Raw genomic sequence first — 16,450 nt, 5'->3', positions numbered from 1 at the left:
TCTCTACTAAAAATGCAAAAATCAACTGGGGTGGCGGCGTGCCCCTGTAGTCCCAGTTACTTGGGATGCTGAGGCAGGAGAATCACTTGAACTGCAGAGGCGGAGGTTGCGGTGAGCCGAGATCGCACCATTGCACTCCAGCCTGGGCAACAGAGCAAGACTCCAATTCAAAATAAATAAATAAATAAATATTAAAATATATATATGTAAGATGTACATTGGTTTGGTCTAGAAAGGCAGGACAACTTGGGACCACTCGAAACAGGGCCTTCCAGTTAATAGGTAGATAAGCAACAGATGATTGCATTCTAGGTCTCTGATCAGCCTTACACTGAAAATACAATCCACGTGTGTGAGGGGGTAGGGGAAGGGCCACGTGTGCCTTAGTCTGGCTCCGTGAAACAACAGGGCAGAGGCAGCAGATACGCGTTTGTCTCAGGGGAGCAGAGGGATGACTGAGATCTGTCCTTTGTCTGCACCTGTGAAGGTAAGCTGTCCACTCACATTGCCAGGGTGAAATCCCACACAACTGCTCTAGGGTAAAGATCTTGAGCCCCACAGGGAATTTCCTTGTGCACAAATTGTGAGGGAGGTGTGTGGGTTTTTTTTTTTTTTTCAATCTCTGTAGCTGTCTTATTTGGGAATAAAATGGGAGCAGGTTTGCCTGACACAGTTCCCAGTGTGACTTTTCCCTTTGGCTTAGTGACTGTGGTCCCAAGATTTATTTCCCTTTCACAGGTCCTTGAGAACTAACAAGATAGCCACCCACAGCCTCATGAACGCCGGCAGAGGACATGAGCCTCCTGGGTCAGACACAAAGGTCTTTGTCACCCACGGTTGTGCAGAGGCAGGGCCAGCATGTCCGGGCACCACAGCTCCTGAGCCTCAGCTCCCATTGGGGGATGTGAAGAGGGCAAGGTACCCCCGCTAGCAGGGGTGTGCATTGCAGGAGATGACCCTGTTCTTATAGAACCTGAATCTTTTATAACAGTCAGTAAGCATACCTGTCCTAAGCTCCTGAGTGAGACCCTCTCTCTTTCTTCCAAGGCTGTCTGCTGTACAAGCGTCCCTGAAAAGATAACCTGAAACAAAGGCTCTGGTCACAACTACACAAAAATACCAGAGGCCCAGGGAGAGTCACCTCCCAGCCAGATGAGCCTCTGGGCTTCCACTATGGAGCAGAGGAGCTTTTTGTTAGGCGGTGGACTAGGGGAGATATTTGGGAACAAGGCCCAGGAGTGGTCAGTGCTGGCCTGGGGCAGGACAGAGCTGACTTCCCTCAGCTCACACAGACATCTCAGAAGCACTGGCTGGGGTCCCCTGGCCATGACTGCCATCCACAGGGGCACAGGGACAAGAGTGAGAATAGCCTCTGCTGCTGCTTGCAAAGCCCTGGAAAGAGCCAGCCCTGGGCAAAGCCAAGAGTCGCAAGGAGCAGGAGTGTCCTGTGGCAGCCCTGTCCATCCCTGTCACTCTGCCCGCCACCTCCTGGGGCGTCTCTGGAAGATCTGAGGCCTCCATGCGGAGCCCCACCCAGACTGGTTCTCCTGGAAATGCCAGCTCCTCCCTGCTCCGGGGACCTGCCTTTCCCTGAACAGGCCCCTCTGTCTCAGCAAGATGGCAAGCTCAGCTTGTTCACACTCACATGTAAATGACTGAATGACGAGAGCCTCTCGGGCAGAGGAGGGATCAGAGGGCGGACTGGGTCTTTCAGGAGGGTTTTCTCCAGGGGGATTGGGAGACATTTCTCAGGGGCTGGGGTTGGGTGGAAGCACCTGCCTGCTCCAGCCCTGCCCAGGAGGCATGGGGGCACCCAGGGATGACTGAGGAAGGGGCTCAAGCGCAGTGTGGGGCTCTGTGTGGGAAGGCAGGAGCCAGGTGGAGGCCCAAGGGGAAGGGAGTGAGTCAGGCGGGGCAGTCAGACAGGCTTGCCTGGTGCGTCAGCAGGCGGGCCCAGGACAGGTGTGTGTGTGTCTGTGTAGGGGGGGTGCACGCTCTTCAGCTCAGCCTTTCAAGCCAAGGCTGCCTCTGCACCCCGATGCTGCGTCATCTGGGGTCGCATGACCCTTCTGTGGCTGGAAACGGCACCGCCAGCCACTCTTGAAGTCACTTGCCTTCCCTAGGGCTTTGGTGCCCAGGGCACCATGCAAATGTGCTCTGGGAAGGAACAGCACAGGCCGTGCTCACCTGGGCCAGGAGGTCAGGGCCTCAAGGCTGCAGGGAGACTCGGGAGGGGAGAGGGCTGAGGGTGCTGGGAGGATTGGGGGGATTGGGAGGTGCTGGTGCCCACCCCCAGGTGGCTGGAAGTGAGCACAGTGGCCCAAAGTCCCTCCAGGTGAAGGAAGAGGGAAAGGTCCTGGGAACCATCCATGCCCCTGTGAGTGGGGCCAAGGCCTTGCCCCAGGACACGGCGATCCCTGAACGGCCCAGCGCAGCAAGCAGGTGACCCGCGCGGCTCCGGTTGCTTCCCAGTTACTCTTGGCCACGCACGCAGCCTGGAAGCAGGAGCTCTGCGCTGGTTTCACAGCCCTGGAGCCTGGGGGAAGAACCAGTCGCCTGCATGGGGATGGGGAGGCGCAGGGGTGCCAGGGGGCCTTTCCAGGGGGTGCAGTTCTGCCATTCAAGGTCCCGAAAAATGACACAGGAAGAAGAGTTAGATTCCGAATTGTTCAGCCTCAGCAGGAAGGAAGCCCTGTCCCTGCTCCACCAGCTTGAGGACTCAGTGCCAAGCACAGAGGGACAGGCGCTGCAGGACCCCGTGTATGCGGCCCCGAGAATTCTCAGACTCCTAGAGACAGGAAGAAGAGTGGGGGTGCCGGGGGACGGGAGTCAGTGTTTCGCGGGGACAGAGGTTCAGCTTGGGAAGATGGAAGGTTCTGGCCGGGTGCGGTGGTTCAAGCCTGTCATCCCAGCACTTTGGGAGGCCGAGACGGGCGGGTCACGAGGTCAGGAGATCGAGACCATCCTGGCTAACACGGTGAAACCCCGTCTCTACTAAAAATACAAAAAACTAGCCGGGCGAGGTGGCGGCACCTGTAGTCCCAGCTACTGGGGAGGCTGAGGCAGGAGAATGGCGTAAACCCGGGAGGCGGAGCTTGCAGTGAGCTGAGATCCGGCCACTGCACTCCAGCCTGGGTGACAGAGCAAGACTCCGTCTCAAAAGAAAAAAAAAAAAAAGATGGAAGGTTCTGCGGACGATGGCGGTGATGCCTGCATGTAAGTGCAAATGTGCTCAATGCCACCGAACTGTGTGCTTGAAAACGGTTGAGATGGTACATGTTATGTTATTTAGATGAGCTTTACCACAATTTTTAAAAGATCAAGAAGTGAGCTGGGCGCAGTGGCTCACGCCTGTAATCCCAGCACTTTGGGAGGCCGAGGTGGGCAGATCACCTGAGGTTGGGAGTTCGAGACCAGCCCGACCAACATGGTGAAACCCTGTCTCTACTAAAAGTACAAAATTAGCCGGGTGGTGGCACATGCCTGTAATCCCAGCTGCTCAGGAGGCTGAGGCAGGATAATTGCTTGAACCCAGGAGGTGGAAGTTGTGGTGAGCAGGAGATCGCGCCATTGCACTCCAGCCTGGGCAACAAGAGTGAAACTCTGTCTCAAAAAAAAAAAAAAAATCAAGAAGTGAAAATGTAGCCCATGATCCCCAAGTGAAAGCGGATGAAAATCGGCGGAGAGGGTGAGGCCAGGTGGAAGGCAGGGGAGGACGAGGGCAATTTCGCTTTGGAAATCCACCCCAGGGGGCCTCGGCCAGGAGCTGGACTGCCGGGGGGGATGCTGCATCCCTACTCTGCAGAGGAGGAATCCCAGCCGGGGGACGGGCCGCCCGAGGTCACAGAGGGGCGTGCCACCAGGGGTGCGGCAGGAGGGCGGTGGGGGGAGCCCAAGGCAGTGTCTGAGGCTGGGCGCCGGGCTGCAGAGGGGGGTCGCAGGGCAGATGGGAGAGGATGGGGGCTCCAGCCAGGCCTTCAGAGACTGCGTGCTTGAAGGAGCATTTGGCATCACTCGATACTAACGTGCAAACATGAGCCCCAAGAGCAAGTCAAGGGTGTTCCCAGCTGGGCTCTGGGAGCTAAGATAAAAGCCAGTGGCCTCCCACCCGCCGTGGCAGGACAAGCAGAGCGTGGTCTCCACACAAGAGGCACAAGCCTGGGGACCAGGGAGGGCCCCGGGCTGGCATCACATAGCACAGCAATGCCAGCAGCAGCGCAGTCTCAGGCTCTCCCCGCCCTGATGATTCTCCACTCCTGACACAAGGGTCATGTGGTCTGGGGGGACCTTTGGCCCAGCTGCAGGGAACCAACTCAGGAAGACCCCTCCTTGGCTCCGTATGGGTCAAGAAGAAGGAAAGGATGAATTCCTCGTGTCCATGTAGAGGCAGAACGTGCTTCCGAAAGGACGGATGAGTGACCATTGCCTCAGCTGCCTGGGCCCTGAAGAGCTCCTCGATCCTGTTGAATGTTTTGTTCTCAAGGACCTCGGAGAAATCGTGTCACAGTTTAAGGTCCCTGCCTTGCCGCCACGCAGACCTCTCCTTCCCAAACCTTTAGTGAACAGCAGCACCAGGAGGGCTCACTGAGCATGTGCGCCAGTGCACCTGTGAGCATTGTGTGTGCGTATGTGTGTATGTGTGTATCTGTGTACATGTGTATTTGTTTGTAGGTATGTGTGTATCTGTGCGAATATGTGTGTATGTGGGTGTATATATGTGTGGGAGGGTGTGTGTATCTGTGTGATGTGTGGGTGTGAGTGGGTGTGTTACACGTGTGTGTGTGCTTGTGCGTGTACATGCAGCTCTGCAGTGGGCCTGGCCTCGCCTGGTCCTGTGGGAAGCCAGGACCGTGGAGTCCTAGAGTGGGTGTGTCCGCGTGGAGCTGGACATGCTTCTGGGGGCCATGCACCCTGACCCTGATCCTCTCCGGTGAAGAGGCCAGGGGCGGGCGGAACTGGGTCAGGCTCCGGGACACAGCTTCACCCTGTCAGCGCAGCGAGGGCTGAGGTGGACAGGGGAGCCCTAGACAGCCCGTCCCTGGGTGGGCCTGGCCTTCCCGGCCCTGACTCAGCGTGAAGGGGCAGACAGGGCGCGGCCGCCCACGGGGATTCCCAGTTCCAGCCCCAGCCCAGGGCCCAGCCCCTCCCAGCGCTGGGCGAGGCCCCAGGTGAGGCCTAAAGATCCTCAGGCAGGGATGGCAGTGCATGTACCTTCCAAGACAGGGACGCTGCTGGTGGCAGGAGGGGCTCTGGGCCCTGCCTTCCTTCCCAGGGGCTGGACCAGGCAGTGCTGGGCGTGGCAATTCTCAACATTGCCCGAGAAAAAGCGTGAAAAGTGCACACAGGGCTCTGGGGTCTGCACAGCTCATGGCCCACTGAGGGCAGGGAGAGCTGCTGCCGGGGCCAGGCCTCTGATCCCACAGTCTCAGACCCTCCCCGCCCTCATGAGTCTCCACTCCTAACACAAGGGTCACGTGGTCTGGAAGGACCTTTGGCCCAGCTGCAGGGGACTATCTCAGGGAGACCCCTCCTTGGAGGACTTGTTCTCTGATCTCCAGACGTTTAGGCTGAAAGTGCAGAGATTAGGAGTCGGACAGAGGGGTCTGCGCACAGCGCTGTGCAAGCTCTGCTCACCTGAACAGCATCGTCTGAGTCGGTTTTGATAAAATTCATAGGAGGCCACCGGTTTGGCCTGAGCTCCTGCACTAGGCCCGGCAGACCAGACCAAAACACAGCTACTCGTGCTAGAGTTCCACGTCACCACGCCAAAACTAACTTCATCTCACCTTCCAAGAAACCAGGAGAGAGAGAATAGCCCCAAGCAAGCCAGGTTTTGCCGGCATGATGAGGAAGGCCCCTCTGCTGCAACCTTCCAAGAAAGGCCACTTGGAAACGACCAATCTGCTTTTTGTTCTGTGTCTACTTCCTCAGCCCCTTACTGTCTACAAAACCAACCTCCTCTACCCAGCACGCCAGAGCCCTCCTTCTGTTTTATAGAATGATCTGTGCCTGGTTCTAGAGTTGCAAAAAGAGCCATTAAGACCATTTAATGGGGGCTGGGCATGGTGGTTCACGCCTGTAATCCCATCACTTTGGGAGGCTGAGATGGGCCGATCACCTGAAGTCAAGAGTTCAAGACCAGCTTGACCAACATGGGGAAACACCATCTCTACTAAAAATACAAAATTAGCAGGGCATGGTGGCGCATGCCTGTAATCCCAGCTACTCGGGAGGCTGAAGAAGGAGAATCGCTTGAACCAGGGAGGCAGAGGTTGTGGTGAGCCCAGATGGAGCCACTGCACTCCAGCCTGGGCAACAAGAGCGAAACTCCATCTCAAGAAAAAAAAAACTTTCAATTGTGGCTGGGCACAATGGCTCACGCCTGTAATCCCAGCACCTTGGGAGGCTGAGGCAGGCAGATCACCTGAGGCCAGGAGTTCGAGAACACCCTGGTCAATGTGGTGAGACCCCATCTCTACTGAAAATGCAGAAATTAGCCAGACGCAGTGGAGCGCACCTGTAATCCCAGCTACTCAGGAGGCTAAGGCAGGAGAATCACTTGAACCCAGAAGGCGGAGGTTGCAGTGAGCCAAGATTGAGCCACTGCACTCCAGCCTGGGCGACAGGGTGAGACTCCATCTCAAAAAAAAGAAAAAAAATCTTTCATTTGGTTGCAATGTTTTGTTTGTTTGTTTTTAGACACAGTCTCGCTCTGTCGCCCAGGCTGGAGTGAAGTGACACCATCTCAGCTTACTGCAAGCTCCGCCTCCAGGATTCAAGTGATTCTCCTGCCTCGGCCTCCGGAGTAGCTGGGACTACAGGCACGTGCCACCATGCCAGGCTAATTTTTTTTTTTTTTTTTTTTTTTTTTGTATTTTTAGCAGAGATGGGGGATCTCACCACGTTGGCCAGGCTGGTCTCGAACTCCTGACCTCAGGTGATCCTCCTGCCTTGGCCTCCCGAAGGGCTGGGATTACAGGCATGAGCCACCTCGCCTGGCCTTGGTTGCAATTTCTTTTGCCAGTTGTAAGCTTAGCGATGGTCTCTGACTTGTAGAGGAAACTCCAGTGTGACTCGATTAGCCCCTACTCACTTGTGTGGTTGTACGTTCATTGTTTTCCAGCAGACAAGCCTGTGCTGAACACCTGCTGTGCCAGGGACTGGCTGAGTGGCACGGCTGAGTGCACAGCTGAGACAGGGCCCAGGCCTGGACCTGCACGGCTTCCAGCCACTCAGCCTGGAGCACCAAGAGCAGGGTTCAGTCGCCGTCATGGGGAAGCCATGCAGGAGACACAGGGGTCTCAGCGTGCCATGAGGATGGACCCAACCTACAGAAATGATCATTATTTAGGCTGAACTATGAAAAAGGAGAGGGGGTTATCCAGGGAGTGGTAATGGGGGGAAAGACAGGCCGTGGTGGGAAGGGAGGGAGGGGACCCCAGGCAGAGGGAGCAGCCTGTGAAGAAGAGCAAGGACACCATAATTCTTGGAACGTGCTGGCGGAGAGTGGCGCAGACGCCCTGCCTGGGGAAGCGAGGAGGCCTGCTTTCTTCTGGGAGCCCTGCCCCACACAGTGCAGTCTGAGGGGATTTTAAGCTGACGACCAGATCCTGAACAGCGGTGAGCCTCCCCTAGAGCCCAGCCCTCATGCTGGGAGAAGCCCCAGTCACCGAGGGAGGCCGTGTGATGCCAGCCCGGCCCCCAGCGGCCAGTGCCAAGCCTGCAGGCAGGTATCCTGGGGAAGCCCCGGCCGGCATCTGCCTTCACCTCAGCAGAGGAGAGCCACCCAGCAGAGCCCCGTCTCCCAGAGCCCTCGGAGAGCTCCACAGCCATTGCTTTAAGACAACATAACCAGAGCCAGTGGGGACCCTTCCAGTTCTGGAGCGGGTGAAGGACTCCCACTTCCCTTAACTGTCTCAATGTTCAAGAGTCCCTCCAGCCTGTGAGATCGCGGTGGGTACCTGTTGAACCATTGAACCCCAACATCCCTATGGAAGCCCTGCACAGTGAAAGTCCCAAGAAAAATATCTGTGAAATGAGTAAAGGGTTATCCTCAGTTTACAACAAAGACATGAGGTGAAGAGAGAGTGAAGGATGTGAATACCAGCCAGGCTCGAGGAGTGCGGCTGGGGTCCTGGACTCCACCGTCCTCCCTGCAGCCGGGGCTGGGATGGGGTCCTGGGCTCCACCATCCTCCCTACCCTACGCTGTCTTCCAACCCCCGCCTCTCCCCCTTTTTTTTGAGATGGAGTCTCACTCTTGCCCAGGCTGGAGTGCAGTGGCGTGATCTAGGATCACTGCAACCTTCACCGCCCGGGCTCAAGTGATTCTCCTGCCTCAGCCTCCTGAGTAGCTGGGACTACAGTGCCTGCCACTACGTCTGGCTAATTTTTTGTATTTTTAGTAGAGACGGGGTTTCACCTTTTTGGCCGGGCTGGTCTCCTGACCTCAAGTAATCCACCCCCCTCGGCCTCCCAAAGTGCTGGGATTACAGGTGTGAGCCACCGCACTGGCCTGAACAGCAGATCTTTAATTTCCACTTTTTTCTTTCACTCATTCCGGTTACTGATTGCCGCGCTGCTCTCGGGAGGCGATAACAATCTGAGGGAATTCCCCTAGGAAGGACTGTTTCTTCACCTCCCATCCTCGGCTCGGAATTCCCCAGCGATTTCAGAGGAAGCTTCTGATAAGCCAAAAACAGACACATAATCCAGCGGAAAGCCCCCTGTGGCTCTGACTGGTGAGAATATCCCAGGTGATTTGGACACAAGCACCTCTTCCTGGCTGGGCATTTGGTTAAGGAAGAAACGCCCTGTGTTATGTAAGATTTGTGTCATCTGATCTATCAGGGTTTCTTGTCCCGATGCTCGGGCTGAAGAGGTACCGTCGGTCCGAGGTCATGGCCTGGCAAGTGAAGGCCATGATGGCGGGCTGGATGGGTCATAGGTCACGGTCATGGGCTCCAGGCCCTCAGACCCCACCTCCAAATGCCCAGTCATCCTGCTAAGGCGTTTATAGCATAAATCGTATCTAACCTTTGAAGTTGTTAGACACAGTCAACATGGTACTTCCATATTTTGAGTATGAGAACCACGTTTAACATCAAGAGATTATCATGCCCTCTCAAGTGGTCATGGTTATAATGTTGTTATTTACTGAAAGAGAAAATTCTGAGGGACTCCAAAACCACTGTAAATTCAGGAACGTTTACAGGAGCTTGTGTCTTATTCATTTCAACAGCCCATACATTTCATTTCATACCTTCACAGGACACGTGTGATTCACCCACAAGGCTTGCTGTGCTCAGGAACTTCCAAATCTTAGAGTGAGGCGGCCATGTCCAGGGGCTGAGGTCCGCTGTGAGGAGCCCCTCAGCTGCAGGTGCCGGGGTGGGGCTGCGTTCAGACAGCCTTGAGGGGCCGTGGGCCCTGTGGGTGCAGATGAGCGTCACACGGGTTGTTGTGCATTAAATTGTCCCCCAAAAGATGTGCCGAAGGCCCAGTGCCTCTGTGTTTTAGGAAGCAGAGTTGGCGTCTGTGTAATTAGTTAAGAAGAGGTCATATTGGATTAGGGTGGGCACCAAATCCAGTGACTGGTGTTCTTGTAAGAAGAAGGAAATGGGCCGGTCGCGGTGGCTCACGCCTGTAATCCCAGCCCTTTGGGAGGCCGAGACGGGCGGATCACAAAGTCAAGAGATCGAGACCATCCTGGCTAACACGGTGAAACCCCGTCTCTACTAAAAAATACAAAAAAACTAGCCGGGCGAGGTGGCGGGCGCCTGTAGTCCCAGCTACTCGGGAGGCTGAGGCAGGAGAATGGCGTAAACCCGGGAGGCGGAGCTTGCAGTGAGCTGAGATCCGGCCACTGCACTCCAGCCTGGGCGACACAGCGAGACGCCATTTCAAAAAAAGAAGAAGAAGAAGGAAATGGCCAGGTGCGGTGGCTCACACCTGTAATCCCAGCACTTTGGGAGGCCAAGGCGGGCGGATCATGAGGTCAGGAGTTGGAGACCAGCCTAACCAACATGACAAAACCCCGTCTCTACTAAAAATACAAAAATTAGCCAGGCGTGGTGGCGGGCGCCTGTAATCCCAGCTGCTCGGGAGGCTGAGGCAAGAGACTCACTTGAACCTGGGAGGCGGAGGTTGCAGTGAGCTGAGATTGTACCACTGCACTCCAGCCTGGGCAACAGAGTGAGATTCTGTCTTAAAAAAAAAAAAAAGAAGAGGGAATTGAGACACAAGCAGGGAGGAGGCTGTGTGACACCGGCAGAGATGGGACGGGTGTGTCCACAAACTGGGAGGGCCAAGGGTTTCCGGCACCCCCAGAGGCCAGAGGTACCCACAGAACAGGCTTCCTCCAGAAGGAGACACTTCTGCTGATACTGATTTCACTCCCGGCCTCCAAGACTGTGGGAGGAGAAAGCTCTGTTGTTTGAAGCCACATGCAGTGATTTGACAGCTGCCCTGGGAAACGCCTACAGTGGTCGTGTGCTCTTTGCCTTTGATTGAAACAGTCCACATGTGGTTGTTAAAAAGCGCACAGAGGCCGGGCGCGGTGGCTCAAGCCTGTAATCCCAGCACTTTGGGAGGCCGAGATGGACGGATCACAAGGTCAGGAGATCGAGACCACCCTGGCTAATACGGTGAAACCCCGTCTCTACTAAAGAATACAAAAACCTAGCCGGGCGACGAGGCGGGCGCCTGTAGTCCCAGCTACTTGGGAGGCAGAGGCAGGAGAATGGCGTAAACCCGGGAGGCGGAGCTTGCGGCGAGCTGAGATCCGGCCACCGCACTCCAGCCTGGGCGACAGAGCCAGACTCCGTCTCAAAAAAAAAAAAAAAAAGCGCACAGAACGCTTTGCCCAGAGGCCCCTCCACGGTGGCGTTGTGCAGAATCACCACATGGCGTTCCCGCCAGCACTGTCACAGAGACACAGCCACGCCTCTCGTCAGGCCTCCTGGCGTTTCTTGTACTTGTGTGTGCTGCGTGTCTCTATATATGTGTGGTGTGGTGTGTGTATGTGGTGTGATGTGGTGTATATGCTAAGTGTGGTATGGTGTGGTGTGTGGTATATGTATGTGGTGTGTGGTGTGTGTTGTATTGCGTGGTGTGTGTGTGCATGCGATGTGTGATGTGATGTGGGGTGTATGTTATGTGTGGTGTGTGCTGGGCGTAGTGTGGTGTGTGCTGGGTGGCATGTGGTGTGTTGTGTGTGCTGGGTGGTGTGTTGTGTAGGGTGTGCGTGATATGTGGTGTGTGGTGTGCTGGGTGGTGTGTGGTGTTGCCTGGTGTGTGTGTGCTGGATAGTGTGTGGTGTGTTGTGTGTGTGGTGTGTTGTGTGTGTGGTGTGTTGTATGTGTGCTGGGTAGTGTGTGGTGTGTTGTGTGCTGGGTGGTGTGTGATGTGTTGTGTGTTGTGTGTGTTGGGTGGCGTGTGTGGTGTGTCTGTGTGATATGATGTGATATGTATCCTATGTGTGATATGTGGTGTGCTGTGTATATTTTGTTGTGTGTGTGTGCTGGGTGGTATGTGGTGTGTTGTGCGTGTGTGCTGGGTGGTGTGTGGTGTGTGTACTGGGTGGTGTGTGGTATTTGGTGTGTCATGTTGAGTGGTGTGTGGTGTGTGTGGTGTGGTGTGTGGTATGTGTGGTTTGTGTTGTGAGGTATGTGTAGTGTGTGGTGTGTGTGGTGTGTGGTGTGTGGTGTGGTGTGTGGTGTGTGGTGTGTGTGGTGTGTGCTGTGTGTGGTGTGTGGTGTGTGTGGTGTGCGGTGTGTGGTGTGGTGTGTGTTATGTGGTGTGTTTTGTGTATGGTGTGGTGTGTGTGATATGTGTGGTATGGTGTGTGGTGTGGTGTGTGTGGTGTGCGGTGTGTGTGGTGTGATGTGTAGTGTGTGTGGTGTGTGTGTGGTGTGTGGTGTGTGTGGTGTGTGTGGTGTGTGGTGTGTGTAGTGTGGTGTGTGGTGTGTGTGGTGTGGTGTGTGGTGTGTGTGGTGTGTGTAGTGTGGTGTGTGGTGTGGTGTGTGGTGTGTCTGGTGTGGTGTGTAGTGTGCGGTGTGTGTTATGTGGTGTGTGGTGTGTGTGGTATGTGTGTGTTGTGTGTGGTGTGTGCAGAGGCTTCTAGTTCTCTACAATTCCACCACCCATGGGTGCTCACGGGCACCCGCTACAGGAGCAGCTCGGCCCCGCGATGCACCAGCCCCCCTCCCGCCCCGGGACCCCCCGCCCTGCTCTAACCCTGCCAGCGGCGCCGTCCTCCGTGTCTGAGCTTCTGTCATTTCCGCTGTGCTCTGTGAGGGGCATCAGGCCGCAAGTCACCTTGAGGGGTGGCTTCCCACACAGCGGAGGCCCCAGAGGCCGCTCTGAGCGTGGCGGGCGCCAGGAGCCCGGGGTGGAGGAGCCCGGGGTGGAGGAGCCTGGGGTTTGCTCCTCGGGATGGAGGCTCAGCGCCCTCCAGTCTGCAGCCGCCGCGAACCAGCTGCCAGGCACATTCCTGAGAAGGGCTCTGCAGGGGCGAGGTGTGCACGGCTCTGGAACCTGCCAGGATGCGCTGATGTAGCAACTCACTCCAGGTGGCATTGTTCCATGGGCACGCACCCCTTAGAGAAATGAGGAATGACTCAGATGATCGGCTTCTACATGTCTCTGCTGCCATTTTAGGGGCCCCCTAAACTTCCGGCTGTTTTTTATTTTGCTTTGTTTGCGGTTTGGTTGGAGGACAAAGTGAGTAGGACTCCTGTCCCAAGGAGAGGACTCGTCCAGCCCGCCCACCACGCGTCCAGCCTGCCCTCCCGAGCTGCACCACAGCCTGTGTGGAGAGGAAAAGAGCAGCTCTCTGGCAGAGGCCTCAGCCCAGCGATGCGAACTCCTCACACCCATGCAGAATTCTCCCATGTGTGCCAGGGAGCCCAGGTCCACCTCCCAGGAAGGCTGCCTCCCCAGCGTCCGGCAGGTGGTCAGCTCTGCAGGGGAGCTGGAGGCCGGGGTACCCCACACAGCTTCTCTCCGTCCACCTGCGAGGAGTCTCCTGCACTGGAACCGGGGTGAGAAACTCCCACAGTGGGAGGAGAGCCCACACAGGTGTTGCAGACGCCCTGTGTCACTTTCCCTGGTGGTCTAAGGAGATGGCCTTAGACATGCCACTCCATTGTTCGGAAATAAAAACGCCGTTAGTCCTGCCTCTGTCAGGCTGAAGGCAGTCACCGCCCTGGAGCCAAGAATGGCTTGTACATTTATGGAGGGTTGTAAAAGACAAACAAGGGAAGGAGTATCGCTTGAGGCCACAAGTTTGAGATCAGCCCAGGCAACAAAGCAAGGTCTCATCTCTACAAAAAAAAACAAAGGCCGGGAATGGTGGCTCACCCGTGTAATCCCAGCACTTTGGGGCTGGCAAATTGCTTGAACCTAGGAGTTTGGGACCAGCCTGGGCAACATGGTGAAACTCATCTCTACTAAAAAATACAAAAAAGTAGCTGCTCAGAAGGCTATTGTGGGAGGATCACCTGAGCCCTGGAAGTCAAGGCTGCAGTGAGCCGTGTTTGTGCCACTGCGCTCCAGCCTGGGTGACAGGAGTGAAATTGTCAAAAAACAAAACAAAACAAAACTAGCCTGGCATTGTGGTGCATGCCAGTATCCCCAGCTACTTGGGGCAGGAAGATCACGGGAGCCCGAATTCGAGGCTGCAGTGTGCAGTGAGCAATTATTACACCACTGCATTCCAGCCTGGGTAACAGTGATCCTGTCTCAAAATACATAAATATATCCAGCAAGTAATTCAGATCACGTTAATTTAAAGACAACACAACTGAATATATGATGGCAAATACAAAATGTATGACTCCAATATATACTATGAAACCTTAGAGCATTTATTCCCCTTTGCTAAGAGGGTCTGAATTCATTTTGCAGGGCTGCCAGAACAGCATCCCACAGACTGGGCAGCTTAAATAAGAGATTGATCGTCTCGCATTCTGCAGGCTGGAAGGCCAAGGTCAAGGTGTAGGCAGGGCTGGTTCCTCAGTGGCTCTGCAGGATGATTCTGTCCCAGGCCACTTCCCTTGGCTGATCAGTGGTCCTTGGCCCTCAGTGTCCTCAAAAGTGGTCCTTCTGTGTGTGTCTGGGTCTTGATCTCTTCTGGTAAGGACTCCAATCAGATTGGAAGAGGGGCCGCCCTAATGACCTCCTTTTGGCTTAATTATCTCTTGGCAGACCCTGTCTCCAGGTACAGTCACATTCTGGGTACTGGGAGTTGGATTTGAATGTAGGGCTTGGGGAGCACTGTTCCCCCATAACAAGGCCTCTGGGGAAAAGTTCAAAAATCTGTTAAAAGAAGGAGAAGACAGGAGAATCGCATCGCTTGAACCTGGGAGGCGGAAGTTGCAATGAGCCAAGATTGCACCCCTTCACTCCAGCTTGGGCGACAGAGCAAGACTCTGTCTCAAAAAAAAAAAGAAAAGAAAAAAGAAAAGAGAGAACGGCAGAGCCTTCTGTTCTGCCTGGAAGGTTGTCCATGAGGCCTTAGTGAGTGAAAGAGACATTCTGGGGGAGTCTAAACTGTGTTCCCATGTGTACGTTCAGGCTACCGACCTGTCGACCTGTAGCTCGAGTGGAATGGCAGGGGCCTATGTTACAGACAGGGCACGCTTTGAACTTTCCTGACAACGTGCGTTTTATCTATTATAGGCACACATTTTTAAAACTGGAAATAAAAATCAAAGCAAACGCAAGCAAACAAAAACCCCCAAACAGATGAGTAAGGGAAACCACTCAGGATGTGCAAACCATGCCACCAATGTTCTAGTTCGGAGCAGCCAGAACACAGACCTGCCCGTCACAGGCGCCCACTTCCTGGTGTCGGGCAGCCCAGAAACCGCCTTGTCATCAGCATTGCTTGGTGAGCACAGCTCCAGGCAAACAGTGCATGCTTTTCTCGACTGTCTTTCCGAGCCCAGCTCCTGCCTGATGGGAACATTCAGTATGTCTTCCTCGGAGGAGGCCACACCAACCCTGACCCAGCCACTCTCTCTGTCTTCTTCTTCTTTTTTCTTTCTTTCTTTTTGTTTTTTTTGAGATGGAGTGTCGCTGTGTCGTCCAGGCTGGAGTGCAGTGGTGCAATCTCAGCTCACTGTAACCTCTGCCTTCTGGGTTCAAGTAATTCTCCTGTCTCAGCCTCTCAAGTAGCTGGGACTACAGGCACGTGCCACCACATCCAGCTAATTTTTGTATTTTGGCAGAGATGGGGTTTCACCATGTTGGCCAGGATGGTCTTGATCTCTTGACCTCATGATCTGCCTGCCTTGTTCTCCCAAAGTGCTGGGATTACAGTCATGAGCCACCATGCCCGGCCCTGTTTTTTTTTTTTTTTTCAGTAGAGATGGGGTTTTGCCATGTTGCCCAGGCTAATGTCGAACTCCTGAGCTCAGGCAATCCACCCACCTTGGCCTCCCTAAGTGCCAGGATTATAGGCATGAGCCACTGCGCCCGGCCAACCTGCCCTTCTTTTCAGTCACTGCATAGTCTCCATTGCACGGTCCTACTGTGTTCATCTCACCAATTCCTTAGCAATTAGTGCTTAGCATAGCTGCAGTCCCTGCCACTCCCACGATGGTTGCAGAGCGTGTCCTGGCATATATTTAATGTGTTTCACTTTGTCTACTCCTGCAAATGGATCTGCAGACGTTCCTGTCAGTGGAATTGATAGGTCAAAGACGATGCATGTCTTCCTTTGAGCATTGATTGTCATGAGTCTCACACAGACATATGCTACTGATTGCAAATCTATGTGGATGCCACTGTATCTAATAACATTCAAATTAGTCGCAAAGGAAAAGAAAGACGGATTCCTTTCGTATGAATTGTCCAACATAGGCAGGTGCACAGGGACAAAGTGGAGGAAGGGGAGAGCCCGTGATGGATCTGAGGTGGTTGTGGTTTGGTTTTGTTTTACTGCTCCTTGTGGAGTAGGTCCTCTCATAGACAGCGAGCCCAGAATAGCCCAAGGTTTCTTCCCTGTTTTTTGAGACGGAGTCTTGCTCTGTCACCCAGGCTGGAGTGCAACAGCGGGATCTCGGCTCACTGCAGCCTCTGCCTCCCAGGTTCAAGCGATTCTTCTGCCTCCTGAGTAGCTGGGACTACAGGCATGTGCCACTGCACCTGGCTAATTTTTGTATTTTTAGTAGACGGTGTTTCACCATCTTGGCCAGGTTGGTCTTGAACTCCTGACCTTGTAATCCGCCCACCTTGGCCTCCCAAAGTGCTGGGATTACAGGTGTGAGTCACCGCACCCGGCCTTCTTTTCATGTTTTAGAGATGGGTCTGGTGACATTGCCCAGGCTGGAGGGCACTGGCCATAGTTAGTACAGAGGCTCTTACCTGCTCCTGTTCCCTGCTGACCTGGGCTGGTTCACCCCACCTTGGGCAACCTGGTGGCCCCAGCTTCCGGAGGTCACCAT

Source organism: Rhinopithecus roxellana, chromosome 6 (genome assembly GCF_007565055.1).
Source record: "Rhinopithecus roxellana isolate Shanxi Qingling chromosome 6, ASM756505v1, whole genome shotgun sequence".
NCBI classification, from domain to species: Eukaryota; Metazoa; Chordata; class Mammalia; order Primates; family Cercopithecidae; genus Rhinopithecus; species Rhinopithecus roxellana.
Note: the sequence above shows the minus strand (reverse complement) of the source record.